Source organism: Anolis sagrei, chromosome 3, assembly GCF_037176765.1.
Source record: "Anolis sagrei isolate rAnoSag1 chromosome 3, rAnoSag1.mat, whole genome shotgun sequence".
NCBI classification, from domain to species: Eukaryota; Metazoa; Chordata; class Lepidosauria; order Squamata; family Dactyloidae; genus Anolis; species Anolis sagrei.
In genome coordinates, this window is record NC_090023.1 from 44,603,839 (window position 1) to 44,619,399 (window position 15,561).

Here is a 15,561-nt window from a genome sequence, read left to right on the forward strand (position 1 = left end):
ATCTTGCGATTAAGTGCTTCTGTTGCTATTCATGATTATGATACAATGGAGAAGGAATGGTAATATCTAAATTAACAGCCAAGTTTAAAAATCCTTCCTCATATCTCAGCTTTGCCGGTCCCATAGAGTAGATGGTATATGAAGTGATATGTCATCAGCTTCATATGCCTTTTCCCTGGGAAACAAATGCTATTTTAAAATCCTTATCTGAAATACTAATAATGATGGTGCTCCTAAGGACAATGCTCCTTTTATTAGCAGAACAGTGAAACTGTACTCGCTTGGGCGAAGTATTCACTTGGAGACAAAGAGGGAGATATGACCACACATCTAATGTTTCAAGACCCATACCATATATGAATATAGGAATATAATTTCTCACTAAGAGTATATCTATATTGAAGAATTAATGCAATTTGATACCACCTTAACTGCTATGATTGTAATAATGGGAGCTGTAGTTTTGCAAGGGTTTTAGCTGTCTCTTCCAAAGAGTATTGGTGGTTCATTGAAGTACGAATTCCAGGATTCTATAGGATTGAGTAGTGGCAATTAAAGGAGTGTCAAACTGCATTAAATCTACTGTGTAGATATACCCTCCGTTTCTACTCAAAAGTAATGACAAGTAACTTCAGCATTTTTCCTCACTGAAAGAGGGTATTTAAAAACCACAGATGTTAAAAGCTATTTGGAATTTGCGACTTATTTTGTGCAAAATTAACATGCATAAAACATTTTCTGTGTGGAAATAATTCAATGCCTAAATATTAATTCCTGCACAAAAATACTGATTTTGAGCAAATCAACAAAGTTTTATGAAGAACAAATGCCTGCTTATAGCATTTTCTGTATAAGGATTAATATTTCTGCGGTAAAATTTGATTTCCACAGAAAGTGCTATGCAAAATAACCATGTATTAATTTCTGAAGAATAAGTCATGAACTGTGAGGATTCTTATCAGTTTAGGATTCTTCGTGTCAGGGTTTTTCAACATCAAAATAACCATGTCTTTTATTGACAATTTTACACACACACACACATATATTCTTTCTCTAATACACAGAAAAGTGGTACAAAATGAGCAAAGTATTTTGCAAAATGAGGTCTGGCAGGACTCTTCTGTTTTGTTCTTCCTTCCATAAAAGAATGGTATCTGACAAAACATCAGAAGAACACAATGGTTCTATGATTTTGCCCAGTCATAGAGAATGCTTGAATTCTAACATTTATTTCTATCCCCCCCCCCAACTAAAATGTTCTCATGCTCTGCTTACAAATAAATCTCTCCATATGAAATCCGTCTCAGTATGAACAATGTCCTCCTGCATTACATTGGTTTAATGATCTCAAACTCGTCCATTATTCTCTTAGTTTAGCTCAGTAAGTTCACATGAATTCAGTGAAGATATTGCAAACTATAAACCATCCTCTGCTGAAATTCAAATTGCTTTCATGTTTGCAAAAAGAAAAAAGAAAAAGAAAGAGTTGAGGGCCGAGATAATATTAAACAGACCAGGTGGCAACTTTAATTAGGTTAGGAAAATCTGTAATTGAGGAGGCATTAAAGTTAGCTTTATGATTTGGTACTAGGTATAAAATGTTCACATACACCCTGGGCCATTCAGTGCTCAATATCTTTCAAGATTATTACTTTTTATGCATCAAAAATGACATTTTATCATTGATATTTGTTCTAATAGAAATGAGATCAATTGAAGTTAATGTTTGCCAATGAGTGTTTTTGACACTCCCGTTTGTTCCTGGTTTGTATAAATAAAATTATGGCTTTTTTTACTCCCCCAAATACCCATGATTCTTTAAGGGGCCTTCCTGCATCAGCTGGTAAATGTTCTGTCTGGGTTTCTAAAATAGGGATGGTGAATTTATGCCCAATAATAACTTCTGTAGATACAGTATGCAAACTAAGATAAGGCAACTGAAAATTTCATGCTTCAGAAGTTAAGCTGATTGCTTATTGGGGGGGGGGGGGGGGGACAAAAAGGATGCTTTTTCTCACTATTTATAAGGCAATTCACCAGCCTTGTACTTTTGATTGAGGTCTTGGTTCAGTAAAACATGTAAACTTGTGCTTATACTTAAGCAAGTCTTATTTCCTTGAGGGTGGGTCCTATGTATCCTTGGCTTGCTCTTTGTTGATTAGCATTTTCCATTTTTTTAAAACACTGGAGGAAATGTCACTACTACTCACAAAATGCTATCTACAATATTTCTATGCAAAATATAATAGATTGCCTTACAGTCACAGAATAAAGTTGGAAGAGACCACTTGGCCCATCTAATCCAACTCCTTGCAATGCAGGAAAAGCACGTTCAGAGCATCCCCAAACAGATGGCTATCCAGCCTCTGCTTAAAAGCCTTTTAAAAAGTCAGGAAGTTCTTCTTAATGTTCAGGTGGAATCTCCTTTTCTGTAAATTGAACCCATTGATTTGAAAAAAATTAATTGCACAGGAATAGGATGGGTGACATTTGACTTGTTAGCAGTACATATGAAAGGATTTTAGGTTACCTTATTAGACCACATACCAGAACATTAGTCAACAATGTGATGCAGGAGCAAAAATTATTTCCAATTTTTTCACCCTGTTGATCTTTATTTCTTTTGACACATTTCAGCTTGTCAATATCCTTTTGAATTTTTGTACCCAACACCAAATTTAGAAAGTGTCCCAGAGTATACCCCAACACTTGCCTATCAATAGTAGTTGGTAGGCAATCTTTCAAAAGTACTTTCTCTGTTCTCAGTGATTTTTTTTCAAAAGAACCTTGCCTGCTCTCTCTGGAGTAATATTTGCTGATCTTCCAAGGAACCCCAGATTTGAAGACTATTGCCATGAAATATTGTATGTGAGCAAATGATTTCAAAAGACATTTATGATCAAATAGTCTCAAGGTCACAAACAGTATGCGTAAAATATACAGACATATTCATCTATAATGCTGCTTTATGTCTTAAGAATAAATTATGGATTCCTTCAGAAGACACACCAAACAAAACAGCAAAGTAGTTGTGTTCCTAGTTTGCTTCCAGTTATGAGCATATGTCCTACTCAGCTGGAGTTTCATGGGGATAAAAGCATATAGGATTGGAAAACATAATTTTGGCAAGCCTGTGCAGTGCTATAAAAATGCACATAACTTTGGTATTCAAATTAGATTTGGTGAAACAGACTACAACGCAGCTGTTATGTCCAGCTGCGTTGTAGTCTGAACTAAACAACAAGCATAAGGAGCAACAGGTAACTGCACATATAGGTGGAAATAAAATTTTCAAGACCTTTAGAACATTAGTCACTCACACAGGAAAATGAGGTGAGTTTCCCCCATTTTTACCCTATTCATATGCATTATTAAATATCTGAGTTGTTTAATATTTTTTCATAAATACTGCAGTGTTTTATGCTTGCAGATGTTATTATTATTTATTTTATCTAGGTACTCTTCTACTCCAGCCAAACATGGGGCAAAATTCAGAATATTCTGCACAAATAAAGTGGTAGATTCCAAAGTATATTAAAAACATCTTTTCTGACAGAAGAGACTTCCCAAGGCAAATAAGGAAGAGATAGCAGTTAGGAAAGCGTACCAGTTTGTATCTGTTCATTTCTCAAAAATTAAAATAATGCATTCTACCCCTGTTCCAAGTGATATAGGTCAAGTTAAAATTCACCCGAAGTAATCTGAGGAAGAGTAGTTTTAAAGTAAGGGAGGAGTGATCTGAGACTTTTCAGACTTTATGGTGCTACTATTATCCCTCATGAATGGCTTTGTTGGCTGGAAGTTATTGTTCTTGCAGTATTTCAACATATGGAAGACCACAAATCGCAGCCTGTGAATGGACCGAGCCATTTTGCTTGAGACAGAAGCATAAACGGTAACCCTGCTTAAGTCTTATCAACTTCAAATATTTATAAGCATAGACTCATATCTTATCAGAAGCAAAGTGTTGTGATAGAGTCTGCTGGCAGTGATAGTAACACTAGTTGCATTAGGAGAGGCAGGAAAACTACTCGCGAGCAAGACTATGATGAAGAACAACAAAGGAAAAGAATCCGGGAGATACTTAGTGAGCCAACAGATGAGGATTCTCTTGACGGTTTTGAGGCAAATGAACTGGATGATGGGATATCAGATTCTGGGTCTGATGGGATGGATTGGACAAGGGTTCAAGAGATTCAAGATATTTGTGCTGAACCCACAAGCAGTGACACATTTGAGGGTTGGAATAGTGAAGACTTGGATGGGACTTGGGGACCTTCAGGATTAGACCAGAGATGGACTATTTGGAGGAGTGGTGGAAGAGGCACAGCTGGGAATGGGTTGGGCCGAACTAGGGGTGACTCCAGTTCGAATGAGGAGCTGCAACAAGATACAGCTGGGACATGGGTGTTGGCTGAATCAAGTTCTGATGAGGACTTGTAGATAAAAAGGGAGTGCTATTTTGGCCTTGCAATCAGCAAGGAGTCTTGTTGGGCGCTTTCGGGATCTTTGCTACAGAAGACGGGTTTGAAAGAAGACTTTGGGGCGTAAGTTATGCTCTGGGCTTTAGCAGCAAAGGAGGCTAGAACTATGTGGGTTTTTGCTGGACTGCACTGTTTTGATGTTTGCATTAGCTGCCGTACTGCCCGCTGCTTTGGCTCCTTGTGTTTACTCATCGGATCGGGACCTGACCTGGCAGCTGTTCGTCTCTCTTTGGATCGGACTGGACTGGACTTCATTCCTTATTGTTACTCTCTCTCCTCCACATCTACGGCTGAGCGTCTGGAGCTGGTGTTGACTACATTCCTTCATTCCTGCATTTCAGTTCCTGCTGTGTTTGAAGCTTGAGTTTCTTTTACAACCCTTGAAAGGCTGCATTTAAGCATTTTTTGAGTTTTATTCAAGTTATATCTCTGGTGAATCCAGATTATATTCTGTTGGGGTTTTTGGGGTCCTTTTGCCTGATTGGGCTTTTTCACACTGTGAACTAAGTGTTTTTTGCCCTTTTTGGGGGGGCTAATTCTGTGTTTGTTTGAACAATAAACTATACTCCTTTAATTGGCTGGCGTCTGACCTTGACACAAATATTTACCAATTTAAGGTTGAATGTCCTATACACACATTAATGACTACACAGAAGCCAAATGTCTAATAATAGATCAAGAAAAAAAACATAAAAAACTAGAAAGATGAATGTAAGTGCACTAGTTGGCTACTTTTGTCAAAGGGAAAATAAAGGCTTAATGGATCCATGGGGCAGGCTGGATTGTAGAACTGTTCACTGTATCTTTGTCCTTCATCTTTGCATTCCTGCCTGTTGTTCATAGAATTATTATATTGAATATGACCTTTTTCCTTTGTAGGCAGTAAATGTTCAAAAAGATAATTTATTTTAACATTATTCGGAATAGAAAATTTTAGCAATTTCACTTTCTGTTTTGATTTAATGCAGGTACTTCAATGTTTAGAAAAGCTGACATAAATAAAAAGCAGTCCTTTAACCAGATATTACTTGCTTATATTTCCCCAGAGGCTGAGATGGCTGGTACAGAAATGTTTGCATTTCCCTGCTTGCTTCCTCTTAAGAGGAAGCAAGCAGTCATCTTGGCACCAGAGTCCAATTAGACATTGTTTCAACATGATTTGATAGAAATCAATTTATTTCAGACTGGATGATATTATGTTAGATTGCCATTGTGATTTGTCCAACCTGCTCCCCAAATTTCATCACAGGGTGATTACATTCTAGCACTTCAGTATATCAAAGTATTGATAAAACCTGATGTTTGAACACTGCAAAGGAAAAATCTGGGAATACAAGTAGATCAGTGACTCCCAAGTCAGACTATCAACTATGCTAACCAATAAAGAGAGAAAAATATCAACTATCATTGGATCTTGCCTTGAGCAGAGTCACAAAAAGTTAACACCTGAGAGAGAGAAACTTATATTCTCATTGACCCTTGATCATGCCTTTCACACACCATTATCCTGGCAAGAATTGATTTCAATTGCATGATCTAAATCATAGCCGAGGCTTAGGAAACAGTCATCCAGAAATCATCCATTGCATTTTGTCAGGCAATTGTACACAGTGGGGACTTAACTGGATCAAATCCTCTCTGAATATTCTGAACTGCAGTGAGTAAAAAATGATATCTGCTTTATGGAGTAGTACCAGCACAGTGAGATTTTTGCCCCAAATTTATACCTGCATATTTTTAGAACTAGATAAAGGCAGAATGTTTGGCAACACACAAGGGATATTTTACCCATCTCAGGTAATAAATGGATATTATTCATTCAGCCCCATATTTTCTGAATCCTGAATTGGAACTTGAGAGATTGACACATTTCTAATGTAATGCATTCCAGAATTTCCTGGATAGGGTTTGTAAAACAAATGTTTTCAATGCACTCTCAATGACAGGCTTAAATGAAACCACAGAAAGAAATTAATCTGGCCAACTCAAGATTCAGCCCAAATTTGTTGACTCAGGCTGGTTCAATTTTGGGCAATTTTCCTTGCAAATAGCAGTGTTATTCTCAGTGGTGGTCATTCATTTATCCTGTTAGGAAAACATGGTTTTTTAAGTTAGAATGTGGTAATGTGACAGAACTGAATTCTGCCACTTCATGCTTCAAAGGTAGAAGGAAAAGTGCGCTATCTATCTAACTGATAATTTGGTCTGCCAATTAATCCCTAAGGATATGAGGCTGTAAAGTCTCCACACTGAATCTCCTCATAAGTAAGCCATTATTTTCATTGGTCTTATTTCTGACCATCATTTGTGAACCCCTATGGATTTTTCTTCAATTAATTTTCTTTTAAAAAGTGGGTTTAAAATACACACGGTTAATATTGGTGTCAAATGCTTTATTAAAAGTTGCTTCACTGTGTCAGGGGTAGATATCTAACATAGAAAATCGCTGGATTTTTTTATGCTTCTGCTGAACATCTTGCAAAAGAAATCTTACTCATCATAGCTGTAGCACAAAGAAATGGAAAGCAAAAAAGACTAAGATACTTTCATCTTCCCTTTAGAATCAGACCTGCTGCAATATAAGAGGACTTTAAATAGCATCAATCAAAATACCCCATTGTTCAGAAGTGTCTTTCTCTAGTGCTATATTTGTCATCTTAGCTATCCTTTCTGCCTGTTCCTCCCTTTCTCTCCCCCAGTCATTCCATATCCACTTTTTTTTGCTAGTGCTGCTTTAAACTTGATCTCAGTGCTGAACCTAATGGACATAAATTAAAATACATATGTAACCCACCAAAATCATTGGAACACTAACCTAGAATCAAATTTAGGTACAAATTGATTTATACTTGGAGAGTCCAATATGTTAAGAAATTATAGATACAATAGGATAATTAATAGGTGAAAGAAAATGAAAGTTAAACACCTTACATCCCATTAAATTTAATAAGACTTTAGTGTGTAAACAAATGTCTAAACTCCATTGATTGCAATCAGATTTAAGAACATAATTCCTCAAATTTGGGTTTTAAAGCATTAGTATCTCATTAATTACTCAAAAGTTCTGTAAAATAGCTTACAATTTCAAGTGTGGCTCAGTGATCAGAAAACAAAAAATATTGGGGGGAGGGGTTACACTCTTTTCACAACTTTTGTTTGCATCAGGTTGAAAACAGACGAACACAGATGTATGTGTGTACACTGTACACACACACAATGAAAATCTCAGATCATGATGATGAGGTTTTTTTTCTTTTTCTTGTTTCATACCATGCAGAGACATGTTCCTTTTCCTTCTACAAACTAAAATGAGTGCATTTTACCCATTTGTGCATTTATTTGTGCAGTTTAGCAAATTCAAGTATCCTTCTTCACTTATTTAAACCTATTTCTGTTCATTTATTACTATTGTGCACATTTCAGTTGGTCTCATTTTAAAATATATGCATTGTTTTGCAACACTTTCTTTCTGGCAAAGACATTTCATCCACAGAAAATACAAATGCTCAAGGGGAAGTACAGATTTTTCTCTTAGTACACTTCAAGTGATATGAAAATAGTATACAACTTTCCTCCAAAAGTGTTGAGACCAACAAAATTGCTCTCTGTCTTTAAGTCTTGAACCCAAACACAGCAGATGGCAAAAACTGGGGTGTAGGAAAATGTTTCATTATTTCCCCATCCATAGTAGTGGGAAGGTGAGAAAGCATGTTCTATGGATGCTGTAGGTTGTATTATTATTATTATTATTATTTGTAGTCAAGATCACAACAGGTAGCAGGAAGTGTGTGGACTGGAAAAATAATGACAAAGAAATCCATGTGCCAGTTTCTACTGGAATTGCTGGACAATATTTTGGATTGTTTTATATTTAAATATATCATTATTTAGCTGACTATTTGGATTCTGCTTGTCTTCAGTATATGTATGAACTTTCTTTTCTTACCTATCACTGCAACTCACTTTGGAAAATTCTACCTTGTGTTCTAAATTTTCAACAAATTGCTAAGATGATTGGTTTACCACCATAACTAACTTAGAAAAATTACACATATGAAATTGCCCTTTACGTGCAATCAAATTCACATTATGTGTCATTGTACCTTTTAGTACTGTGCTGACAAAATGTAGTGCCTTTGACAAACTAAATATTATGATTATCAGCATTTCTGTAATGTTTTGCTGCCCTTGTCACTGGACTATGGGTTTTCCCTGAAATTGTATAGATATGATTCAATCAGATTTTGCATTACATTTATATTTTCCAGTTCTTGTTCTACTATGGCTAGCTCCTGATTCATGCTTTTCACACTCCATCTTCACACTCCATCTTCCTGTGTTGTGCAAAGGTGACTTTCACTTCACCTTTGGGCATGTTAACATTTGAATGTCCTTTGCCTTGAGTCCAGTCACTTCATTAGCCACAGCACTATTCATCCTTGTTCTCTGGTGTACTGCAATAGATTGTTTTGTGCTATCAATTCTTTGATCCGAGATCAAAGATGGCTGGATGGCTCTTTGTCAGGAGGCCTTTATTATGTTTTATTGCCCTGATGAAGGGAGTTGGATTGGATGGCCTTAAGTATTTTCTGTTGGTCATGGGGGTTCTGTGTGGGAAGTTAGCCCCAATTCTGTCGTTCATGGGGTTCAGAATGCTCTTTGATTGTAGGTGAACTGTGAATCTCAGTGACTACAAATCCCAAATGTCAAGGTCTATTTCCCCCAAACTCCACATGAGGAGCTTTCTATTCCTTAGCCTGCATTACCTGGCTTTCCCCTCACTCTATCTCACAGGGTAAAGCATCTGTTGCCTGGCCACCTCCACTGTTTCCTATGCAACATGGGAAGCTTCCCATGTTGCCTCCATGATGGCTTATGATACTCCCTATTTACTTGCATCATGGAGCCCTGCTGGAAGTAACTCTATATTGTGGAATAGAAGCCGACGGGTTCTGTGCTGCTGATGAAGAGGGAGCATTCTACTATAGGCTATTTTGCCCATCTGACGAGTTATTGTTCTACAGTTATCTAAATAAAAAGTGCTACTTCTTTCAGTGTTTGTGTTCCTAAGGAATTTGATAATTCATTTGGAGGAAGGCCTGAAGTTTGTGACTATGTCAGTCTGAATCTGAAAGACATCATAGTCTATTTCTGGTGCTTGGTTTGTGTATAGTATATACACTTATTTACGTGGGATCACCATGAAGTCCCTTGACCCTCCACTGTGCATTGTTTGGTGGCTTGTGTTCATGACTAATGTAGAGGAAGGAATGGTGCAAGTCCTAATTGATGAATAACAACTGGTGTTACTGTACAATCAGAGACAAGTGTGGTATTTAGAATACAGACTGTATTGTGGGCACTAGGGGTACACATAAAAGGGCTAATTCACTTAATCTTTTCTTTTCAGAGATTCATTGATATGGAAAACATAAAAAAAAACTTCTGCTGATTTCTTCCCAATGTATTTGTTCTGTAATTAAGTGAAAAGTTTTATTAGTCACTGTTTACAGTTTCAAAATAAATTGACCTAAATTAAAGGCCAAACACTCCATGGTGTGTATTAGACTTGAGAGCAAGTATGTGTGTAGTCATTTATAAGCCCTAATTGGAGAAACAACTTCTTCTCTCTCTATGTTGCAGTACATGATTAAGTTTGTTTTGGCTTACAGCTGAAATGAAATCTAAAAGCTTTAAATCCGACCCCCCCCCCCCCGCCACTAAAAAATATTCACTAGTTTATTTATTTTTTGTATTCTATTTATTTAAAACATTTGCTTTTTTAATGACTTCCAAATAAGATTTGTTACTCTAGGCAGCAAGGAGAAAAAAAAATCAGTAAACAATATTTTGGAACAGAAAAGGCCACAGATGTATTGAAATTTTCTTCAATAAGTCCTGTTAGTGCAGAAGTGGAGGAACGTCTGTGGAAAAAAGAGTATGGTCCTGAAATAAGAAATACTGACTGGAGAAATCCTGACCAGCTGCCTTTTCTTCGCTAGGGATGTTTCCCATGTTTCCCATTTTTTTATAACTGAGGGTTTTTTTTTTTGTCGTGTCAGGAGCGACCTGAGAAACTGCAAGTTTATTGTACTTTATTGTACTATTTTAATATGTAATGACATTGCACTTTATTGTACTTATATATTATTGTACTTGCATATATGCTGTAAACCGACCTGAGTCCCTCGTTGAGATGAGAAGGCCGGTACAGAAAACATCTCAATAAATAAATAAATAAATATATCATTCTCAGATTACAGAGATGCTGATTATCTACCTTTTCCCTTTTGTAACAGCCCCCTTTGATTTATTTAGGCAAATTGGTCTTTGTAATTTGCCGAGACACTAGTACTCTTTGCCAGAGAAGGCTACAATTTCTATGATTCCATAGCTTTGGGCTATGGAAGTTAAGGTGGAATCAAACCCCATTCATTCTACAATATAGATTCACCCTTAGTATGGACAAGATTAACATTCCCCATTTCCTGATATAGAGAGCTCCATAATATATCCAGATGTAAGCATGGTGAGAGGCATCTGATGTGGTGGTGGTGGTGATTATGACAATAACAATTTCAGATGAAGCACTGACTTCCAGTTTGCCTTCACCATCATCATTATGCTTCAAGATTAAAAATGGATGTATTTTTAAGAAGGGAAATTAGTTAATTGACATTGAAATTTCTCTTTCAAAATCCTGCTTCATAAGCCTGGCATGGTCAAATTTTGGACTTCTACAATGGAGAGTACAGAGATTGGGAGGAAAGCCCAGTATGCCCAGAGTGGTGTCTCTTTAAGATCAGTCCCCCAGCTCTACTCCAGAGAGCAGAATTGGAGGGAGGGGAGAGCTCAGTACCCCCAGAGTGGTGGCTCTAAGGACCTCTTCACATGCTGGTCCATTCCACTAGCAGTTGCCAGCGAAACGGTAGGCACACCTGGTGCTCCATGGCATCCTACACAGTCTCCCTCCTTCCCCTATCATATGTTAGGGACACAACAAGGCGCGTTGGCACCCTGTCCCCATCAGATGGGCAAAAGGGTGGTAGCATGCATTGCCCCATTGCTCCTTTCATATGGGGGAAAGGAGAGGAAAATGTGGGTAGCTCTGTTGGAGCTACCTGAAAAACACTTTCCTCTCTGTCACGTAACACTTCCTCTTCACTTCAGGAGGAATGGGGGTGGGGGCAAGCCAGCGTTTTGAATGCAGCAGGCCCGTCCAAAAGAAGAAAAAGCAGACAACCCCCCCCCCCCCCCTGTGTGGAGAGGTCCTAAGATCAGTGCCTTGGGTCTCCTCCAGAGCAGCAGGATTGCAGGGAGGGCAAAGACCAATATGCCCAGAGTTTTTTCCCCAAGGTTTTCTTATTTAAAAATAGAGTGAGTGGGAACTGCACTCACTTGTGTGATAAATTTGAAAATGGATGATTTTAGAAGAAAATGCAAGAAATAACAACATGTGATAAGGAATGACAAACAGGACAATGTGCTTTGTAATGGTACAGGACTAAACATGGTTAAAGTCCAAAATGACACATGGAATCTAAGCATTTATAAATGAGCTGAGGAGCTCCCAAGGCATGGTACAAAGCTTGTGCAATAATCTCTTTCCTGGAGAGGAAGGGAGGCCCCTTCTACAGTGCCATTTAAAATCCAGACTATCTGCTTTGAATTGGATTATATTGCAGTATAGACTCATGTAATCCAGTTCAAAGCATATATCAGTATAGAAAGAGACTCGGCTTCTTTAAGATCATACTGAATGGCATGCATCCTTGGAGTTAGAAAATACTTTTTGTAGCTAAACCAGGATCATCAATACAGTAGCATTATTTTAGTTCGAACCCTCCTCCTCAACCAAATGGAGATGCTTTCTCTTCTTCCCCTTATCCTTCTTCAAAACAGCCAATATCCTAAAAAGGTAATCATTTTACTACAACAAAGTTCCAAAAAGAAACCACATACTGCCAGTACATTTTGTTGTCTACATTGCTCTTTTTTTCTAGTGGTTTGTGGAAGTTTTCATCCCCATAACACCATTTTTATTTATAAAACACTACAAGCACATAACTGCCTGGATATACCAGTTCTATCTCCCTTCCCTTTGTTGTCCTGAACACAAGACCAGCAAGACCTTTTCCCCAATTACAAACTCATCTGGTGCTTGCTTGTGCCTTTTTCCACCCTGAATCATGATACCTATTTGAAATCTCAGAACAATAACAAGGAAATAATCTGATCCCTTTCTCTTCCTTAGTATACAAAGCAGAAGGGGAATATTCTCCACGCTGTTCAGAGACATTTGCCAAGAGGTTGTGCAAGCATCCATGCAGTGCTTTTATAAGTCAGGCTGTGTCAAAAGTCCCAATTCACAGAGAGCCAATTAGAGAATGGCATTTCACCAGGTGTAGGGTGGGCATGGGGCAAACATTTCTAAATTGCCATTGTGTTCTTTTCAAGGTCAGCCTAGCACAGCAAAAGATTTCATTCTCATTCCATTTCTTTAGGCTTGCCAATACTTTTCTAAAGATATAGACACAGCCATATAACCCAGAATATCAAGGCAGAAAATCCCACAATATCTGCTTTGAACTGGATTATTTGAGTCCACACTGCCATATATCCCTGTTCAAAGCAGATAATGTGGTATTTTATTCAGCTGTGTGAAAGGGGTCTGAATCAGGGCCCTTCCACACAGTCCTCTATCCCAGATTATCAAGGCAGGAAATCCCACATTATCTACGGGCCCATCCAAAAAGTACCTTTATCCCAGGAGCTTCTGCAGCAAACAGGAGGGTGGCCAGACACCATTCTCTGTAAACTCGGAAGCAATCTCTACAAAGGGCAAAAAATGCAAGCTTTCCAGATGTGGGAATATTGAAGTTTTGAGCTGAATATCCGGATCTTCTCATGTCTGTATGTTCCTGCAATCGGAAATCACTGGATTTTTAAAATCTGGGTTTCTTCCTGTGTTTTAGATGCTTGTTCCTGATTGGTCAGTTTCTAAGAAGAAGGTGAAACTTGAGTAGAAGACAAAAACTTGATTTGTATGCCGGAAACTTCATGAAATGTGTGGTGGGCACATTTTATCTGGTCAGGACAAAGTTGTGGCTCCTTATTCAATGTTGTACGCATACATATTTTCACAAGAAGAGCAATTAGGGACAGCCATGTATAACTCATGAATTTCACCCTGTTGCTCTGTACACTACTAAACCTGTCTGGACAGATGGCCAGACAGCTTGTAAAAAGTGACAATAATTAAAAAGTTCTGTTCCTAGCTTGAAAGTGTGTGTCCCTGTTCCATTGTGTAGTGCTGACTTGGACAGAAGTAATCCTACCCACCAAAAAACTTTGTTTGCATGGTAGATATTTTATAAAACATGTGGAGGACACAGTTGCAGATATGTGGATATTTAAGTATTTGCACATCCACATATCCTGACCTCCAGGGTTTTTTCTACCTACTATAGAGTGAAGGGATATAGATATAGGAAGATAGATGCTTTTGAACTGTGGTGCTGGAGGAAAATTCTGAGAGTGCCTTGGACTGCGAGAAGATCCAACCAGTCCATACTTCAGGAAATAAAGCCCGACTGCTCACTGGAGGGAAAAATTTTGATGGATTCATTTCAATCTGTTCAACTCAAGGATGTTGACAGGATTCTTGGGGAGGTGAGGCCGACCACATGCATCCTAGACCCCTGCCCATCCTGGCTGGTAAAGGAAGCCAGAGGGGGTTTGGCAGAGTGGGTGAAGGTGGTGGTTAATGTCTCCCTTCAGGAAGGCATCATTCCAGCCAGTTTAAAACAAGCTGTTATAAAACCTCTTTTGAAAAAGCCATCACTGGACCCCACTCAATTTGTCAACTAACGGCCAGTTTCCAATCTCCCCTACTTGCGCAAAGTCCTGGAACGTGTGGTGGCATCGCAACTCCAGGAGTTCCTGGTAGACACGGATTATCTGGATCCGGCGCAGTCTGGTTTTAGGCCGGGGCATGGTACCGAGACAGCCTTGGTCGCCTTAGTGGATGATCTTCGCCGGGAACTAGACAGGGGAAGTGTGTCCCTGTTGGTTCTGCTGGACCTCTCTTCAGCCTTTGATACCGTTGACCGCGGTATCCTCCTGGGACATCTCGCAGGAATGGGCCTTGGGGGTACTGCTCTGCAGTGGCTCCAGTCCTTCCTCGAGGGGCATTCCCAGAAGTGTTGCTAGGCGACTCCTGCTCAACTCCATGGCCTTTGTTCTGTGGGGTCCCGCAGGGCTCTGTACTGTCCCCTATGTTGTTTAACATATACATGAAGCCGTTGGGAGAAATCATCCGGAGTTTCGGGGTTTGGTGTCATCTGTACGCAGATGATGCCCAACTCTGGATGAGGGACAACAGATTGAAACTAAATCTAGACAAGACAGAGGTACTCCTGGTCAGTCGAAAGGCCCAACAGGGCATAGGGTTACAGCCTGTGCTTGACGGGGTCACACTCCCCCTGAAGGCACAGGTTCGCAGCTTGGGAGTGATCCTGGACTCATTGTTGAGCCTGAAACCCAGGTCTCGGCAGTAGTCAGGGGAGCTTTTGCACAATTAAAGCTTGTGTGCCAGCTGCGCCCATACCTTGGGAAGTCTGACTTGGCCACGGTGGTCCACACTCTGGTTACATCCCATCTAGACTACTGCAACGCTCTCTACGTGGGGTTGCCTCTGAAGACTACCCAGAAGCTTCAACTAGTCCAACGAGTGGCAGCCAGATTGCTAACAGGAGCGGGGTACAGAGATCATATGACCCCTCGGTTACGCCAGCTCCACTGGCTGCCGATTAGCTTCCATGCACAATTCAAAGTGCTAGTTTTGACCTATAAAGCCCTAAATGACTCCGGCCCAGTTTACCTGTCCAAATAGATTCTCCCCTATGAACCATCAAGATTATTAAGATCTTCCGGAGGGGCCCTGCTCTCGGTCCCACCACCTTCGCAATCGCGTTTGGTGGGGACGAGGGACAGGGCCTTCTTGGTCGTGGCTCCTCGGCTTTGGAACTCCCTCCCACTAGAGATTAGATCTGCTCGCTCCCTCCTGACCTTCAGG